Source organism: Triticum dicoccoides, chromosome 2A, assembly GCF_002162155.2.
Source record: "Triticum dicoccoides isolate Atlit2015 ecotype Zavitan chromosome 2A, WEW_v2.0, whole genome shotgun sequence".
NCBI lineage: Eukaryota > Viridiplantae > Streptophyta > Magnoliopsida > Poales > Poaceae > Triticum > Triticum dicoccoides.
The window spans coordinates 511,926,295-511,936,290 of NC_041382.1; positions in this window are offsets into that span (position 1 = coordinate 511,926,295).

Consider the following 9,996-nt stretch of genomic DNA (forward strand, 5'->3'; position numbering starts at 1 on the left):
TACTGCTGCTGCCTCCGCTGCCAGCGCCCCTCGCCTTCGTCGCCCCGACTGCCGCCGCCCCCCGTGCACAGCGTCGCGCCTGCCGGCTAGCATGGCGCCCGGCGCCGGCGCCGTGGCGACTCCCAGGCACGCCCGTTCGGGCGGGTGCCCACATCGCCGCATGCCCGCACCCGCTAGCCCCAATGGGCCACTGACCACTAGGCCAGTGCCCCTTGGGCCAATGACAAAGCCCCCCAGAACGTATCTTTTTTAGAAAAAAAAGAAAAGGAAAATAAAAATAAAATAAAATTAATTAATTAATTAATTAATTAAAGAATTAATTAACTTAATTAATTTTGATTGATTAAACTAATCAAATAATTAAACTAATTAAACATTGTTATCTAATTAACCTGGTTAGTTAACTAGCTAATTACTTAGTATGACAGTGGGGCCCACCCCCTAATTAATACTAATTAGGTTAATTAAATTGTTTAATTAAAATGTGTCACTGACCAGTGGGACCCACTAGTCAGGTTGACCAGTCAACTCTGTTGACTGCTGACGTCAGCATGACATCATGCTGACGTCATAAATCCAAATTTTGAATTAATTTAAATAATTAATTAAATTCTAGAAAATTAATAAAATCTTTAGAAAATCATATCTTTTAATCCGTAACTCGGATTAAAATATTTTCAACATGAAAGTTGCTCAGAACAACGAGACAAATCCGGATACGCAACCCGTCCATCCGCCACGCATCCCTAGCATACCGAACACGCAACTTTCCCCCACCGGTTCATGTGTCCGAAAACGTGAAACACCGGGGATAATTTCCCGGATGTTTCCCCCCTTCACCGGTACCACCTCGTACAGCGTTAGGGCACACCTAGCTTTACGCTTTGCCATGTTATGCATCGTCATGCATTTGTTTGCATTATATTTATTGTTTCTCCCCCTCTTCTCTCGCTAGACACGAGACCGACGCCGCTGCTACCCAGTACAACTACGGTGTTGACGACCCCTCTCTCTTGCCAGAGCAACCAGGCAAGCCCCCCCTTGATCACCAGATATCGCCTACTCTACTCTCTACTGCTTGCATTAGAGTAGTGTAACATGTTATTGCTTTCCGTTAATCCTATCCTGATGCATAGGCTGTCCTTGCTACTACTGTTGTTACCTTTACCCGCAATCCTAATGCTTAGTATAGGATGCTAGTTTATCATCAGTGGCCCTTCATTCTTGTCCGTCTGCCATGATATACTATCAGGCCGTGATCACTCGGGAGGTGATCACGGGTATATACTATATACCTTATACATGATACATGTGATGACTAAAAGACGGGTCGGCTCGTAGGAGTACCCGCGAGTGGATCTTTGTGGCGAAGCGATAGGGCAGGTTGAGACCACCTAGGAGAGAGGTGGGCCTGGCCCTGTTCGGCGTTCGTGGATACTTAACACGCTTAACGAGATCTTGGTATTTGATCTGAGTCTGGCTACTAGCCTATACGCACTAACCATCTACGTAGGGACAGTTATGGGCACTCGACGTCGTGGTATCAGCCGAAGCCTTCGTGACGTCAGCGACTGAGCGGCGCGCGCTGGATTGGAACGTAAGCCTGCTATTGTATTAAGGGGGCTAGTTCTGCTTCCGGACTCCCTCGCAACGCGCAGGTGTGCAATGGGCGATGGGCCCAGACCCCCGCGCCATAGGGTTTAGACCGGCGTGCTGACCTCTCTGTTGTGCCTAGGTAGGGCTGCGACGTGTTGATCTTCCAAGGCCGGGCATGACCCAGGAAAGTGTGTCCGGCCGAATGGGATCGAGCGTGTTGGGTTATGTGGTGCACCCCTACAGGGAAGTTAATCTATTCGAATAGCCGTGATCTTCGGTAACAGGACGACTTGGAGTTGTACCTTGACCTTATGACAACTAGAACCGGATACTTAATAAAACACACCCTTTCAAGTGCCAGATACAACCGGTGATCGCTCTCTCACAGGGCAGCGAGGGGAGGATCATCGGTTAGGATTATGCTATGCGATGTTACTTGGTGAACTTACCATCTACTCTCTTCTACATGCTGCAAGATGGAGGTGGCCAGAAGCGTAGTCTTTGACAAGATTAGCTATCCCCCTCTTATTCTGGCATTCTGCAGTTCAGTCCACCGATATGGCCCTTTACACATTTACTCATGCATATGTAGTGTAGCTCCTTGCTTGCGAGTACTTTGGATGAGTATTCATGGTTGCTTTCTCCCTCTTTCCCCCCTTTCCCTTCTACCTGGTTGTCGCAACTAGATGTTGGAGCCCAGGAGCCAGACGCCACCGTCAACGACGACTACTACTACTCGGGAGGTGCCTACTACTATGTGCTGCCCGCTGACGGCGACCAGGAGTAGTTAGGAGGATCCCACGCAGGAGGCCTGCGCCTCTTTCGATCTGTATCCCAGTTTGTGCTAGCCTTCTTAAGGCAAACTTGTTTAACTTATGTCTGTACTCAGATATTGTTGCTTCCGCTGACTCGTCTATGATCGAGCTCTTGTATTCGAGCCCTCGAGGCCCCTGGCTTGTAATTGTTGGGGAACATAGTAATTTCAAAAAATTTCCTACGCACACGCAAGATCATGGTGATGCATAGCAACGAGAGGGGAGAGTGTGATCTATGTACCCTTGTAGATCGACAACGGAAGCGTTAACTTGGTTGATGTAGTCGTACGTCTTCACGGCCCGACCGATCAAGCACCGAAACTACGGCACCTCCGAGTTCTAGCACATGTTCAGCTCAATGACGATCCTCGGACTCCGATCCAGCAAAGTGTCGGGGAAGAGTTCCGTCAGCACGACGGCGTGGTGACGATCTTGATGTACTACTGTCGCAGGGCTTCGCCTAAGCATCGCTACAATATTATCGAGGACTATGGTGGAAGGGGGCACCGCACACGACTAAGAATATGATCACGTGGATCAACTTGTGTGTCTAGGGGTGCCCCCTGCCCCCGTATATAAAGGAGCAAGGGGAGGAGGCCGGCCGACCCCTATGGCGCGCCAAGGAGGAGTCCTCCTCCTAGTAGGAGTAGGACTCCTACTACGAGGGGGAAAGAAGTGGGGAGGGAGAAGGAAAGGGGGGCGCCGCCCCCCTCTCCTAGTCCAATTCGGACCAGGGGGGAGGAGGCGCGTGGCCCACCTTTGGCTGCCCCTCTCTCTCTCCACTAAGGCCCATATGGCCCATTACTTCTCCCGGGGGGGTTCCGGTAACCCTCCGGCTCTCCGGTTTTCTCCGAAATCACCCGGAACACTTCCGGTGTTTGAATATAGCCGTCCAATATATCAATCTTTATGTCTCGACCACTTCGAGACTCCTCGTCATGTCCGTGATCACATCCAGGACTCCGAACAACCTTCGGTACATCAAAATGCATAAACTCATAATATAACTATCATCGTAACCTTAAACGTGCGGACCCTACGGGTTCGAGAACAATGTAGACATGACCGAGACACGTCTCCGGTCAATAACCAATAGCGGAACCTGGATGCTCATATTGGCTCCTACATATTCTACGAAGATCTTTTATCGGTCAGACCGCATAACAACATACGTTGTTCCCTTTGTCATCGGTATGTTACTTGCCCGAGATTCGATCGTCGGTATCCTATACCTAGTTCAATCTCGTTACCGGCAAGTCTCTTTACTCGTTCTGTAATACATCATCCCGCAACTAACTCATTAGTTGCAATGCTTGCAAGGCTTAAGTGATGTGCATTACCGAGAGGGCCCAGAGATACCTCTCCAACAATCGGAGTGACAAATCCTAATCTTGAAATACGCCAACCCAACATGTACCTTTGGAGACACCTGTAGAGCTCCTTTATAATCACCCAGTTACGTTGTGACGTTTGGTAGCACACAAAGTGTTCCTCTGGCAAACGGGAGTTGCATAATCTCATAGTCATAGGAACATGTATAAGTCATGAAGAAAGGAATAGCAACATACTAAACGATCGGGTGCTAAGCTAATGAAATGGGTCATGTCAATCAGATCATTCAACTAATGATGTGATCCCGTTACTCAAATAACAACTCTTTGTCCATGGTTAGGAAACATAACCATCTTTGATTAACGAGCTAGTCAAGTAGAGGCATACTAGTGACACTCTGTTTGTCTATGTATTCACACATGTATTATGTTTCCGGTTAATACAATTCTAGCATGAATAATAAACTTTTATCATGATATAAGGAAATAAATAATAACTTTATTATTGCCTCTAGGGCATATTTCCTTCAGTCTCCCACTTGCACTAGAGTCAATAATCTAGATTACACAGTAATGATTCTAACACCCATGGAGCCTTGGTGCTGATCATGTTTTGCTCGTGGAAGAGGCTTAGTCAACGGGTCTGCAACATTCAGATCCGTATGTATCTTGCAAATCTCTATGTCTCCCACCTGGACTAGATCCCGGATGGAATTGAAGCGTCTCTTGTTGTGCTTGGTTCTCTTGTGAAATCTGGATTCCTTCACCAAGGCAATTGCACCAGTATTGTCAGAAAAGATTTTCATTGGACCCGATGCACTAGGTATGACACCTAGATCGGATATGAACTCCTTCATCCAGACTCCTTCATTCGCTGCTTCCGAAGCAGCTATGTATTCCACTTCACACGTAGATCCCGCCACGATGCTCTGTTTAGAATTGCACCAACTGACAGCTCCACCGTTTAATGTAAACACGTATCCAGTTTGCGATTTAGAATCGTCCGGATCAGTGTCAAAGCTTGCATCAACGTAACCGTTTACGATGAGCTCTTTGTCACCTCCATATACGAGAAACATATCCTTAGTCCTTTTCAGGTACTTCAGGATGTTCTTGACCGCTGTCCAGTGATCCACTCCTGGATTACTTTGGTACCTCCCTGCTAGACTTATAGCAAGGCACACATCAGGTCTGGTACACAACATTGCATACATGATAGAGCCTATGGCTGAAGCATAGGGAACATCTTTCATTTTCTCTCTATCTTCTGCAGTGGTCGGGCATTGAGTCTGACTCAACTTCACACCTTGTAACACAGGCAAGAACCCTTTCTTTGCTTGATCCATTTTGAACTTCTTCAAAATCTTGTCAAGGTATGTGCTTTGTGAAAGTCCAATTAAACGTCTTGATCTATCTCTATAGATCTTTATGCCTAATATGTAAGTAGCTTCATCGAGGTCTTTCATTGAAAAACTCTTATTCAAGTATCCCTTTATGCTATCCAGAAATTCTATATCATTTCCAATCAGTAATATGTCATCCACATATAATATCAGAAATGCTACAGAGCTCCCACTCACTTTCTTGTAAATACAGGCTTCTCCAAAAGTCTGTATAAAACCAAATGCTTTGATCACACTATCAAAGCGTTTATTCCAACTCCGAGAGGCTTGCACCAGTCCATAAATGGATCACTGGAGCTTGCACACTTTGTTAGCTCCCTTTGGATCGACAAAACCTTCCGGTTGCATCATATACAACTCTTCTTCCAAAAAACCATTCAGGAATGCAGTTTTGACATCCATCTGCCAAATTTCATAATCATAAAATGCGGCAATTGCTAACATGATTCGGACAGACTTAAGCATCGCTACGGGTGAGAAGGTCTCATCGTAGTCAACCCCTTGAACTTGCCAAAACCCTTTTGCGACAAGTCGAGCTTTGTAGACAGTAATATTACCGTCGGCGTCAGTCTTCTTCTTGAAGATCCATTTATTCTCAATTGCTTGCCGATCATTGGGCAATTCAACCAAAGTCCACACTTTGTTCTCATACATGGATCCCATCTCAGATTTCATGGCTTCAAACCATTTTGCGGAATCTGGGCTCACCATCGCTTCTTCATAGTTCGTAGGTTCATCATGATCTAGTAGCATGACTTCCAGAACTGGATTACCGTACCACTCTGGCGCGGATCTCACTCTGGTTGATCTACGAGGTTCAGTAGTATCTTGTTCTGAAGTTTCATGATCATTATCATTAGCTTCCTCACTAATTGGTGTAGGTGTCACAGAAACAGTTTTCTGTGATGCACTACTTTCCAATAAGGGAGCAGGTACAGTTACTTCGTCAAGTTCTACTTTCCTCCCACTCACTTCTTTCGAGAGAAACTCCTTCTCTAGAAAGTTTCCGAACTTAGCAACAAAAGTCTTGCCTTCGGATCTGTGATAGAAGGTGTATCCAATAGTCTCCTTTGGATATCCTATGAAGACACATTTCTCCGATTTGGGTTCGAGCTTATCAGGTTGAAGCTTTTTCACATAAGCATCGCAGCCCCAAACTTTCAGAAATGACAACTTTGGTTTCTTGCCAAACCATAGTTCATAAGGCGCCGTCTCAACGGATTTTGATGGTGCCCTATTTAACGTGAATGCGGCCGTCTCCAAAGCATAACCCCAAAACGATAGCGGTAAATCAGTAAGAGACATCATAGATCACACCATATCTAGTAAAGTACGATTACGACGTTCGGACACACCATTACGCTGTGGTGTTCCGGGTGGCGTGAGTTGCGAAACTATTCTGCACTGTTTCAAATGTACACCAAACTCGTAACTCAAATATTCTCCTCCACGATCAGATCGTAGAAACTTTATTTTCTTGTTACGATGATTTTCAACTTCACTTTGAAATTCTTTGAACTTTTCAAACATTTCAGACTTATGTTTCATTAAGTAGATATACCCATATCTGCTTAAGTCATCTGTGAAGGTGAGAAAATAACGATATCCGCCACGAGCCTCAATATTCATCGGACCACATACATCTGTATGTATGATTTCCAACAAATCTGTTGCTCTCTCCATAGAACCGGAGAACGGCGTTTTAGTTATCTTGCCCATGAGGCACGGTTCGCAAGTACCAAGTGATTCATAATCAAGTGGTTCCAAAAGTCCATCACTATGGAGTTTCTTCATGCGCTTTATACCGATATGACCTAAACGACAGTGCCACAAATTAGTTGCACTATCATTATCAACTCTGCATCTTTTGGCTTCAACATTATGAATATGTGTGTTACTACTATCGAGATTCAATAAGAATAGACCACTCTTCAAGGGTGCATGACCATAAAAGATATTACTCATATAAATAGAACAACCATTATTCTCTGATTTAAATGAATAACCGTCTCGCATCAAACAAGATCCAGATATAATGTTCATGCTTAACGCTGGCACCAAATAACAATTATTTAGGTCTAATATTAATCCCGAAGGTAGATGTAGAGGTAGCGTGCCGACCGCGATCACATCGACTTTGGAACCGTTTCCCACGCGCATTGTCACCTCGTCCTTAGCCAATCTTCGCTTAATTCGTAGTCCCTGTTCGAGTTGCAAATATTAGCAACATAACCAGTATCAAATACCCAGGTGCTACTGCGAGCATTAGTAAGGTACACATCAATAACATGTATATCACATATACCTTTGTTCACCTTGCCATCCTTCTTATCCGCCAAATACTTGGGGCAGTTCCGCTTCCAGTGACCAGTCTGCTTGCAGTAGAAGCACTCAGTTTCAGGCTTAGGTCCAGACTTGGGTTTCTTCTCTTGAGCAGCAACTTGCTTGCTGTTCTTCTTGAAGTTCCCCTTCTTCTTACCTTTGCCCGTTTTCTTGAAACTAGTGGTCTTGTTGACCATCAACACTTGATGCTCCTTTTTGATTTCTACCTCCGCAGCTTTCAGCATTGCGAAGAGCTCGGGAATAGTCTTATTCATCCCTTGCATATTATAGTTCATCACGAAGCTCTTGTAGCTTGGTGGCAGTGATTGGAGAATTCTGTCAATGACGCAATCATCTGGAAGATTAACTCCCATTTGAATCAAGTGATTATTATACACAGACATTTTGAGTATATGCTCACTGACAGAACTGTTCTCCTCCATCTTGCAGCTATAGAACTTATTGGAGACTTCATATCTCTCAATCCGGGCATTTGCTTGAAATATTAACTTCAACTCCTGGAACATCTCATATGCTCCATGATGTTCAAAACATCATTGAAGTTCAGGTTCTAAGCCGTAAAGCATGGCACACTGAACTATCGAGTAGTCATCAGCTTTGCTCTACCAGACGTTCAAAACATCTGGTGTTGCTCCAGCAGTAGGCCTGGCACCCAGCGGTGCTTCCAGGACGTAATTCTTCTGTGCAGCAATGAGGATAATCCTCAAGTTGCGGACCCAGTCCGTGTAATTGCTACCATCATCTTTCAACTTTGCTTTCTCAAGGAACGCATTAAAATTCAACGGAACAACAGCACGGGCCATTTATCTACAATCATACATAAACAAGCAAGATACTATCAGGTACTAAGTTCATGATAAATTTAGGTTCAATTAATCATATTACTTAAAGAACTCCCACTTAGATAGACATCCCTCTAATTCTCTAAGTGATTACGTGATCCAAATCAACTAAACCATGTCCGATCATCACGTGAGATGGAGTAGTTTCATTGGTGAACATCACTATGTTGATCATATCTACTATATGATTCACGCTCGACCTTTCGGTCTCCGTGTTCCGAGGCCATATCTGTATATGCTTGGCTCGTCAAGTATAACCTGAGTATTCCGTGTGTGCAACTGTTTTGCACCCGTTGTATTTGAACGTAGAGCCTATCACACCCGATCATCACGTGGTGTCTTAGCACGAAGAACTTTCGCAACGGTGCATACTCAGGGAGAACACTTCTTGATAATTTAGTGAGAGATCATCTTATAATGCTACCGTCAATCAAAGCAAGATAAGATGCATAAAAGATAAACATCACATGCAATCAATATAAGTGATATGATATGGCCATCATCATCTTGTGCTTGTGATCTCCATCTCTGAAGCACCGTCATGATCACCATCGTCACCGGCGCGACACCTTGATCTCCATCGTAGCATCGTTGTTGTCTCGCCAATCTTATGCTTCCACGACTATCGCTACCGCTTAGTGATAAAGTAAAGCATTACAGCGCGATTGCTTTGCATACAATAAAGCGACAACCATATGGCTCCTTCCAGTTGCCGATAACTCGGTTACAAAACATGATCATCTCATACAATAAAATTTAGCATCATGTCTTGACCATATCACATCACAACATGCCCTGCAAAAACAAGTTAGACGTCCTCTACTTTGTTGTTGCATGTTTTACGTGGCTGCTACGGGCTTAAGCAAGAACCAATCTTACCTACGCATCAAAACCACAACAATAGTTTGTCAAATTGGTGCTGTTTTAACCTTCACAAGGACCGGGCGTAGCCACACTCGGTTCAACTAAAGTTGGAGAAACTGTCACCCGCAAGCCACCTATGTTCAAAGCACGTCGGGAGAACCGGTCTCGCGTAAGCGTACGCGTAATGTCGGTCCGTGCCGCTTCGTCCAACAATACCGCCGAACCAAAGTATGACATGCTGGTAAGCAGTATGACTTATATCGCCCACAACTCACTTGTCTTCTACTCGTGCATATAACATCAACATATAAAACCTGGCTCTGATACCACTGTTGGGGAACGTAGTAATTTCAAAAAATTTCCTACGCACACGCAAGATCATGGTGATGCATAGCAACGAGAGGGGAGAGTGTGATCTACGTACCCTTGTAGATCGACAACGGAAGCGTTAACTTGGTTGATGTAGTCGTACATCTTCACGACCCGACTGATCAAGCACCGAAACTACGGCACCTCCGAGTTTTAGCACACGTTTAGCTCAATGACGATCCCCGGACTCCGATCCAGCAAAGTGTCGGGGAAGAGTTCCATCAGCACGACGGCGTGGTGACGATCTTGATGTACTACCGTCGCAGGGCTTCGCCTAAGCACCGCTACAATATTATCGAGGACTATGGTGGAAGGGGGCACTGCACACGGCTAAGAATATGATCACGTGGATCAACTTGTGTGTCTAGGGGTGCCCCCTGCCCCCGTATATAAAGGAGCAAGGGGAGGAGGCCGACCGGCCCTATGGCGCGCC